This window comes from Lytechinus pictus, chromosome 3, assembly GCF_037042905.1.
Source record: "Lytechinus pictus isolate F3 Inbred chromosome 3, Lp3.0, whole genome shotgun sequence".
In the NCBI taxonomy this organism is placed as follows: Eukaryota; Metazoa; Echinodermata; class Echinoidea; order Temnopleuroida; family Toxopneustidae; genus Lytechinus; species Lytechinus pictus.
In genome coordinates, this window is record NC_087247.1 from 44,335,750 (window position 1) to 44,347,010 (window position 11,261).

The following is an 11,261-nucleotide window of genomic DNA, read 5'->3' on the forward strand; positions in this document are numbered from 1 at the left end:
GATACACAATGTTTTACAGATTACCCTCACGTTTGACTTAAAATAACTTTTTAAATTTGTCAATCAAATTAACTCAAACTTTGCTCTGCCAAGAATTGAAAAAAAAAATGTGTGTAATACCTACCTCTAGTCATCATGGTCATGGGGAGGTAGTTAGGATGATGACAGAGATTCGAATTCTCGTTAGTACGTTTAGCGCACGCATTGAACAAGATGGCGTATGTGATAAGACACGATTTGGCTGCCATTTTCTTGTGTTGGTCATTATTTTTCAAGGATTACAATAAATCAAAATGGCGGTGCACCTGCGAAAAATGTAACCGAGCAATGACATAGTTGGCGTCATTAATTAACTTTACGACACCATTAACTGACCACTTCTCTGTAGAGAGATTGGCTTTTGAAAGTAATCTATGAGTTTTGATGATGGCTTTAAAAATGAGAACAAAATCGTTTTTTATAGATATGAAAATTATATTCTGAAGATGATTATATATACCAATGCCATGATATACTTTTCAATAATGATATCATTTACAAGGAAAACAGGGCACACAAATAATCGTTCCTTACTAAAGTTGACGAAGATATGTTACTAAATATATGAAAATTTGAAGACTGAATAAAAATAACCTCTCTTTAGTATTTTAGATACCTATACAGTCAATATGAGCTGCTTTTCATGTTTATATTTTTGGGCTGCTCAATCATCCGACCTTTTGGTTGGAAAATACCGTTTGCATTTCGGATTCAAACTATAATCAACACATAAAATGATGCTGATAAATACTATAAACATAAAAATGATTATTAAGGGTGTGCCAAATTTGGTCATGACTATTGGCCAGACATGTATAGTCGCTGGTAAATGTAAAGTCAACGAAGTGCAATTAAGCCGATTTGAAATACCTTTGTTTTATTCAACTTTTTACGGAAAACACACACATATCACTGATTCTATTTCTGACCCCGTCCTCTTTTAATAATTAGTCTGCTTATTCTACATGCATATTTTTTAAGATATGACGACAGACAAGGGAAAAGTAATGCTTAAAGGTCAAGTCCACCCCAGCAAAATGTTGATTTGAATAAATAGAGAAAAATCAAAGTAGCATAACACTGAAAATTTCATCAAAATCGGATATAAGAAAGTTATTTTAAAGTTTCGCTTATTTTTCACAAAACAGTGATATGCACAACTCAGTGACATGCAAATGAGACAGTCGATGATGTCCATCACTCACTATTTCTTTTGTTTTTCATTGTTTAAATTACACACTATTTAATTTTTTACAGATTTGACCATAGGGACCGACTTGACCGAATAATATAATATTAAACAATGCTAATTCCACATGTTTAGAGAGGAATGAATCACTGTTGCACTTGACAATGAGGAGAAAATATTTCATATAATAAATTACAAAAGGAATAGTGAGTGGATGACATCATAAGTCTCCTCATTTGCATACCAACCAGGATATGCATATAACTGTTTTGTGAATTTAAGCGAAACTTTAAAATGCCATAACTTTCTTATTTTACCTCCGATTTTGATGAATTTTTCAGTGTTATGCTTGTTGGATTTTTCTGTTTTTATTCAAATCAATTTTTTGTTGGGGTGGACTTGTCCTTTAAATAGATTTCATTCCAATATATCATAATTTTTTACTCAATGATTTTCTGAATTGAGTTTATTCCACTGTATCTTAATGAACGATTTGATATCACGAGCAGATTCGACAGAGTTGGCTCCGGTGAATATTTTTAACATGGAAACAATGCAGTTTATCAAATATTTTTATATATTTATTTACTTAATATAAAGTAATATTGACCAGCAGCACAGACTGAATGGGTAAATTTACAAACCCAAATACAATCAATATGATTACGACGCAAAGTGACATATAGGTATAGTATACAGAATGCCAATCCAGGATCAAAACGTAAACCAGAATCTATACCTGAAATAAACTCAATATAAAATATCTTAATCCAACCCTATATGCCCGTGGACATGTTGGATGAAAAAGGAGCAGTTGTCAAAAACCTTGTCTAATATCACTTCCATAGTCAAACCTGTCAAATCAGATTTAGATCAGTAGAATACATTAGATATCGTAATTGGCGAAGGTAAATGGATATCATTTCATAACGTTGAACCTTACCTCATCATGCTCATAGAGGTAATTTTTTTTGGGGGGATAGGTAAGAATATTATGCAATTATAATTCTTGCGATGGATGACACTGCAGTTACCCACTGCTGTGAGCAGGGTTAGTAGAGGGCTTAGCTCGGTTAGGAGTCTGCATCGTCGTGAAGGTTGGTATTTAGGTCCATGGATTAAATTTTTTATTCCTTATTTCTAAATTTCGGCAGAGAATGTAAAGCCGGGAGTTCTCTGTCTATTCTAACACATACAAGCAATCCTCCTTTTTTATAAATCGGGTGCATTTTAATTCATACAATAATAATGATGTCATGATAATTATGTGAATATTCTGTACAACCCTTCACGCAAATAATGCGTATATTCTTTATGACAAATTGATAAATGTTTATATGAAAATGATGATACATTTACGCTTTACACATGCTTTATACAATCACGTTGTGTTCTTCATAGATCAATATACTCCGCATCTTATCCTTATGTATGTTTTCACGGAAGAAAGGCTTTGCAACATCCACTTCTTTTGTTCGCAACCTGATCTAATAAATTCATTTTTTATCTTGTGGTTTGAGAGTTTGTAAGGACATGAGAAACTCGTTTCAATCTGTATCCTGATTCTAACAAAGAGAGCAAGCATGTTTATTGTGAACATTGAATTAAAGATGATCGAATTAGTATATATGTATTGAACGGAGAGTATGCATGGTATGTGGGAGGGGTATACTGGTATACTGGCACACGAAAATATTTGTCAGCTACATTCAAGCATAATCATCATAATAATAATCAGTTATCATTGGACTTGGATATGATTACCCGGTTTAAGCTTGGTGACCGCAATAATTAACAGCGCACACGCATTTCAAGAAATTAATTCCTACCAGGTACCCAATCACCTCACATGGATCGATAGCAGAACAAAGTGGATATATTTCTTGTTATAAGAAACTAAGCCATGGCTGAGATTTGAACACACGACCATCTTTTTCAAAATCTAGAGACTAATCCACTAGGCCACAACGCTCCACACAATATCATATAGGCCTATGCACTTTTTAAGAGCCTGTAAAAATACAGATTCACTATCAAACTTTCTTCCCACGCCCTTTCTCTTCCGAATTTTGAGACAACCCTGTCCATTTTGCTGGGATCTCAGAGGTGCATCTCGATGTATAAGCGTCGATGACGATGTGTAGAAAGGATGAATATTTGACGGTGTAGAATATATCAACTTCAGCATAAACCAACAGTCCCACGTGTTGATATACTGTGGACTAATACATTCTCAATTTCGTTACATCCATGACAATCACACACGAAATTTATCATGAATGGTCACAAATAACTAGTAATTCATGATTTACCAATATGTCCAGGTGGACATAAACAATTACATACAAATTAAAAACAAAACTGACGGGACATCTAGTCAGGATTTTGAAATATCTAATAAATTCAATTTTCAATTTCCTCTACCTGAATGTGAATACTAATAATAATGATAATAATATTACCTGATAAGCTCCCTGGAAAATGTTCCTGATGTTATTCCGTTGAATATTTGCTCCCAGAAACACAATCCTGCCAACAAGCAGCTGGATTTATACTACCTCGATCAGTTTTCAACAGGATCATTGCCAGTTGGAACACCTTGTAAAACTTTATATATATATATTTAACGGCCCAAACAGTTGTAAAATGGCATCCGCTCGTATAGAGAACTATACGATATATCGTAAAACGGGAGGGCTTTAATCTTCAAGTAGTAGAAATATGAAGGATTTTATCTCGCCAACAGTGGTCCAACGGGAATTCTATGTGGCATTTTGTTCGTTTTATGGAGAGGCAGCTTGGCAATGAATTCGACAAAGGATTTTTTCCCCTTTCTTTTCTTTCATTGGAGAGGGAAGAGAAAAACTGTTAATTACTCGAGTCATGAGGGTAATAAAATTGATATATCTGGCTAAACGGTGGGGGATGAGGGTCGGCGGGTTTAATGACTCTGACGTAGCTGTCATCATTAGGTAGCAATAACCATAAACATGATAAACTAGAATCAAAACAACCACAATGGATTACGTCATCTAGGAGTTACACAGCTAGTGTCGAACTTCTAGTAATTGAATTACTGACTACATTAATGGTATAAGCATGGACCTATAACATGTATAATAAGTTCCATGACCATGGAGGTATACCCTCTATACATGTCCGTCGTCAAACTCTCTGAGGCCCAAATTGGATTGTTAATTTTCAAGTAGACTTCTCAATGACTGAATGAATATTTCCAAAATCACAAGGAGTCCACGGGGAGTCCATAATGCGTAGAGGATTTTTTTTATGTCTTATTTCCGGTTTATTGCATATGCATATACATGTAGGCCTAGATACAAACATCATGTTGTATAATGAATTGAAAATGACCAATCAAATCTTAATTAATAATAATAATAATAGCTGGATTTATAAAGCGCTTTTTGCCTGAGGATACAAAGCGCTGCTATTATTACCCCGGCTTTAGCTCGAGCTACCATCACCGGCGCTCAGTGCATGCAAGGAATTACTCCTGTCGGGTACCCATTCACCTCACCTGGGTCGAGTGCAGCACAGTGTGGATAAATTTCTTGCTGAAGGAAAATACGCCATGGCTGGCGTAATTAATATATGGAAAGGATAAAACCAAAATGAATATAATAAAAGGGGCTTTAGTTTTTTTTCAAGCATCTATGTAAAATTTCGCCTTGAAAATATAATCTGTTGTCGAGGTTTTAATTTTCTCTGCATGTTTGTCATTCTGTTTTTTTTTCTTCAAATCATGCCTTAAATTCAACTCGGATAATGCGTTTTATCAGAATAATTTTATTGTGCGTAATGCAACCATCCCCAATAAAAAAGTAGGATGCTGAATTCCTGATTGCACTAAACCGTAAACTATTCGTGTAAACAATACCAGTATACAGAATGCTTAAGAATAATCTTAATGCCGTCAATTTTGCAAAATAAATCACGTGAATACAAATGTAGCAAAATATAACTTATTAGTTTTTTATCCTGATACTCTTACTACTTTCTTAAAAGCCACGTTTTTTTTCTTCAAAAATACTTTTCTGCACTTATTATGCTTAGTGTTTATTATGTATTATTAACAGCAAATTATACTCGGCAAACAAAATGACAAAACAAAATAATATGCGATTATGTCGTGGCTTTATTCAATAGAGATGAACACTTTTCCGAATCTGGTGTCACAATCACATAAGTATAAAACATGGATATGAATACCTCTGATTAGAGACTTACATTCATGTATGTCTGGAACCAACCGATAGCCTTGGTTTAGCTCCCCGAAGGGGGGTTAAACCCCCGGCTAGAAGGCCCCCCTCCCAGAAAATTCAACGTTAAATTTCACGGCTGCTTTCCCACTGGTTCTCTGCTAGCCGGACAGGAATACCAGCACAGCTATTAACTACATGTATGAGCTATCGGCAAATCGGTGGATTACAGATGGCATACTTATATCATATAATATACATATATATACCAGCCTTCCCGCATGAGAACTTGGGTGAGGCCAAAATTTCACGAAAAATATAAATGTATACAGAATACCAGCCTCCCCGCCTATGAGATCAGGTGAGGCCTAAACTGAAAGTTCGAGCGTGACACCCTTACATTCAAATTACAATTGCGTTCCTAAAGTACTATGTAAAGTTATAAATAAATCCCCTTCGTCTAGGTACCGAATGAGGACCCGATTCAATATGAAATATTAATCAACGTACATGGCATCAAAGTGGAAAATCTAATAACTAGAGGCTAAAATATCATTCACTGCTTTACACACCTTGCAAAAGTGACCATTGTGGATTAAAGAACATATGCCATGCCTATAATATGAGAACTCAATTCATGTGAATTACCAAAATATAACGAACACCCAGTCCCAAAAACGGGTAAGGGCGAAAACCCACCTGACCACAGACCAAAATAGATCAGAAGGATAAAATTCCCTTACGGCCCACATTTCTAAATACACGACAATCTTTATATTGTTTTGATGTGCGACCAGGCAAACTGCCCCCGGATTTGAGTTCGTGTTTCGTTATATAAATCAACATTAAATTCATGTAAGCAAAATTCAAATGTCCATATTATTATACAACAATTCTACATCCGTTATTCCATTCATAACGAGCTATACACTCCAATAAATAAGAAATCAACTCTGAATGATACCTAGAGTATCTTCATTCTCGACCTTCCCCATTGCATGTGTTTAAACATTCCAACATTGTTTGACCCAAACGTAACATTTACATGGATGGTTGTTGGGGAGGAGGTGGGAAAATTACAAGCGAATATTTTTTGACGTTCATCTCCGTTGAAAGCCAAGACTAAAATGAAGGATTTTCGCGCCTTCACCTAGGCGCGCGCGCCAAAATATGGGAGCTCCTTGCGCCCAGTATAAATTATTGTCATTGTGCGCATAAACAATACCGTCTGGCGCGCCATTGTGACGTATCACCTCGTCAACCGCGCCATTCCAAATTACAACACCTTCATGACCTGGCTTTGTTCGCCGACCTATAAATCATTTTAAATCGCCGAGTCGTCTTTAAAATACATTATACTCGGCAAACAAAATGACAAAACAAAATAATATGCGATTATGTCGTGGCTTTATTCAATAGAGATGAACACTTTTCCGAATCTGGTGTCACAATCACATAAGTATAAAACATGGATATGAATACCTCTGATTAGAGACTTACATTCATGTATGTCTGGAACCAACCGATAGCCTTGGTTTAGCTCCCCGAAGGGGGGTTAAACCCCCGGCTAGAAGGCCCCCCTCCCAGAAAATTCAACGTTAAATTTCACGGCTGCTTTCCCACTGGTTCTCTGCTAGCCGGACAGGAATACCAGCACAGCTATTAACTACATGTATGAGCTATCGGCAAATCGGTGGATTACAGATGGCATACTTATATCATATAATATACATATATATACCAGCCTTCCCGCATGAGAACTTGGGTGAGGCCAAAATTTCACGAAAAATATAAATGTATACAGAATACCAGCCTCCCCGCCTATGAGATCAGGTGAGGCCTAAACTGAAAGTTCGAGCGTGACACCCTTACATTCAAATTACAATTGCGTTCCTAAAGTACTATGTAAAGTTATAAATAAATCCCCTTCGTCTAGGTACCGAATGAGGACCCGATTCAATATGAAATATTAATCAACGTACATGGCATCAAAGTGGAAAATCTAATAACTAGAGGCTAAAATATCATTCACTGCTTTACACACCTTGCAAAAGTGACCATTGTGGATTAAAGAACATATTCCATGTCAATATATCTTATGACAACAGTGTTTAGGCGGCATAATTTGACAAATTACCGCCAAACGAGAATATATTTTATATATATGATCGGCCGCCAAAACACTTCATTCATTTTTAAGCGTTCGTTCATAATTTACTCCAATTTTAATAGCTGGTCAAGCTAAATCAGTTATTATGCATAATCAAGAAGGCTTCCAAGCCCTCCATCAATAAATTTAAATGAATAAAAAATATACATCTTTGTACAGCCTTTGACGTCGCTGTCTTCCATGACACAATTACCAATTACCTGAAGGCTTGCATTTTTTTTTTTTTTTTTTTTTTTTTTTTATAGAATATCTGCTTTGTACCCTCGACCAACATACCAGCCTCCTTTTAAACCAGCATGAAATGACATTTAAAAACCAGATAAAAATATTCAATTCAAGTATATGAACAAATATCCATCTCAAGTTTAATGAGAGCATGGAAAACACTTATATGTATTCAGTTGTTGGAAACAATCTCCCAATAGAAATACATTAAACATAAACCGTGTCAGAACTTCCTTCACAATTAAAATCTGATTACCATGCACAAAACTAAACAAAACATATGAAGGAAGACAAGATAACATGCAATTTTAAGTATCATGGTTTTGATACAAACCTATTGCAAGCTGCAAAATTGAAATTCATTGCATCACTAATTTTGATAAGTTATCATGGTGGCCGAACGCCATCGGTTTGACCTTATAATTAACAAATACTAGCATCCCAACATTGCTAAACTAGCAATGCATGCCGCGTGAGGTACTGCCTCTTTCTTGTTGCCCCATTTGCCATAAATTTATAACAGTGCATGATTTAACACTATGCACACAAATAATTCAATTGTGGACAATCGATCAATAAAATCCAACCACGGCATTTAGCTAGTCACCTCACACTTAATTCCAACAAATACATATCATACCATTCCTGAGTTATAGTTGTATTTTTATGGATTTTGTATACTGTTCTGTTGGAAATGAGATAAAATAAAATCTGAAACTGAAAACTTGAGTAACATCCACAGAATAACCCCATTGGATAATGGGGTATAACCATGATAACTGAAGGCACTAAAACTAATTTGATGGCCGAACGCCATCAGTTTGACCATATAGTTAACACATAGAAGCATCCCAACATTGCTAAACCAGCAATGCATGCCGCACTGAGGTACTGCCATTTTCTTGTTGCCCCATTTGCCATTTATAACAGTGCATGATTTAACCCTATGCACAAATATAATTCAATTGTAGACAATCGATCAATTAAAATCCAACCACAGCATTTAGTTAGTCACCTCACACTTAATTCCAACAAATACATAATTATACCATTCCTGAGTTATAATGGATTTTGTAAATTGTTCTGTTGAAATGAGATCAAATAAAAACTGAAAGCTTGCGTAACATCCACAGAATAACCCCATATAACACATGGAGTATAATCATGATAATTGAAGGCACTAAAACTAATTTGAATATGAAACCTTCCCGATCAGGACTATTCGTAATAGGTCCATGGTTAGAGCTACACTCCTCAATTAAATATGCTGTTAAACTAAGAACCAGTTAACATAAACTGGAATTTTACCCGGGATGAATCATTTCGAAGTTTTCACATATCAACGTAAAACATGACTGCCTTTTTATTGTTTTATCATCCTCACCACATCCATGAAATAATTATTTATTTCAAAAATTAATTAACATCCGAACAAGTAGTCCTTCAAACGATAATGAATAAAATTTGAAGTGCCTTATTATACATTGATACATTCATATATGCTTATCCTGAACAATATGTTCCATTCTTGTTGGCAAAAGCATACGTACAAAGGGCTTTCTTCATATGTTCAACATGTTCATGTTCCAATCCCATCCAAGTGAACAATATGGGGGACCTCATAAAAGTCTGAAACTGAAATCATGACGAATTCATCCTCATATTATATGAACTCATTATTCAAGACAGCCCACTGTATCATGATGTTTCAAATATGATCTTTCCCTGTTGCTTGAAGGCTAAAATGTTTGTTCACCAGCTTTTTGACTGAAGAAAAACCTCTATTCCTTGGAATACGTATTAAAACCACCTTGTCGGTAAATTAGTTCTATGAAGATGAAGACGATGACCACTGCTCCAATTAGTGTCATTGCTGGCAACAATACCCAGTTCAGTTCTATTTATTATAAGAGCGTATTAACGCCCCAAAATGACATCCTTTACTATGGACTCTAAGCTAACTGGTCAGGAAATAGATCCAACCAAAGGGGAACTCTTTGGCAGCCAGTCATCAGACTTTCCTGCCAGCCTACCTTGCCTCGCAGTAGCCCACTTGAATCCCTTTCATCCAAAGATCCGGCACTGCAAAAGAAAAGAAGAAAAAAAGCCTGGGCAGAACACCAAATTCTATATCTAGTACCAAAACGGGTCTGTCCCTCTGCTATCCTTTTCAATGTATCACTCTTGTCCCTCTTCGCACCTTGTAGGCCCGAAAACCGAAGGACGTATTATATATAACAGAGGTTATGAAAATTTCTTCATCTACTGCAAACACAAAAGCACTAGTGAAAAGCATATTAAATAATTTGGAAGATTACAATCCTCACCAGTATTGGGGGGGGGGGGGGCTCAATTGAACCCCCTAAATGCCTATGGAGTTGTACCATTTATTCAGAAACAACAAATAAAATATAGGCCTATATCCTTCGCCCCCTTTATCATAGCTTCCAATATACGCGTACTTAAATTTTTAGCTTTATACGAGACGAGCAGCTTCCCGAAACATCTGAAACCGCCTTCACAGAGTAATCATTAGTCCTGCTCCTTATGTTTCATTTATAACTGCTATTTTCCAATTCCTTACAGTATAACCCCAACCAGTGATGCAATATCATCTGCATATATGTGCGTGTTGCAACTTCGACAATATTTCAAAACCAGATTCAATAAGCTTCAAATAATCTGTTCCATTTTAGACTATAACTTCTCTTATCATTTGTATTATTTATTATTCTTATTTCAGTATTCGGTTTTACCTCTACACCACTGCAGAAATAATCAAGCCAAATTACTGCATCCAGCCCATTAGATACATTTTCATAATCAACGGGCCACCAACACGAATATTTCACACGCTGTCCAATTCCAAGAAGAAGATATACTTTTTGGAACCTGGTTTCTGATTGGGCAATCGGTAAATTTCGTTTGATTGGCCAGTATAACTATATGGCTTATTGTATTATTAAGGCATCCGTATATCGTGTCCCCCGAAGCAACAAAGGGGAAATGACAGTATGGTACAAGATTTCAGACACTTTCCAACACAGGCCCATGCAACACAGGCCCATGTCAATGGACTACATCAATTTCTACTGAATGCCTTCAAGAAATTAGCTCATAAATATAAGCTCATCATCATTATTTATTATTTTATTTGCCGCCTTGATCATGTATACCAAATCTATAATATATTATCATTATTTTAATTGATACTATGATAGTATCGATATTATCTCAGTTCAAATCATTGACTAGCCAAATAGGCCTATTTGATATATATTTTGAACCATGAGGTGTAAGGTTCAATTCTGAAGCGCTTTAAGCGGTTAGAGGTTGATAAAGCGCTAGGTCCTATACAAAAACAAATTCAATTCCAATAGGGCCTAAGCATTTATATTTTTTCATTTCTACAAGATAT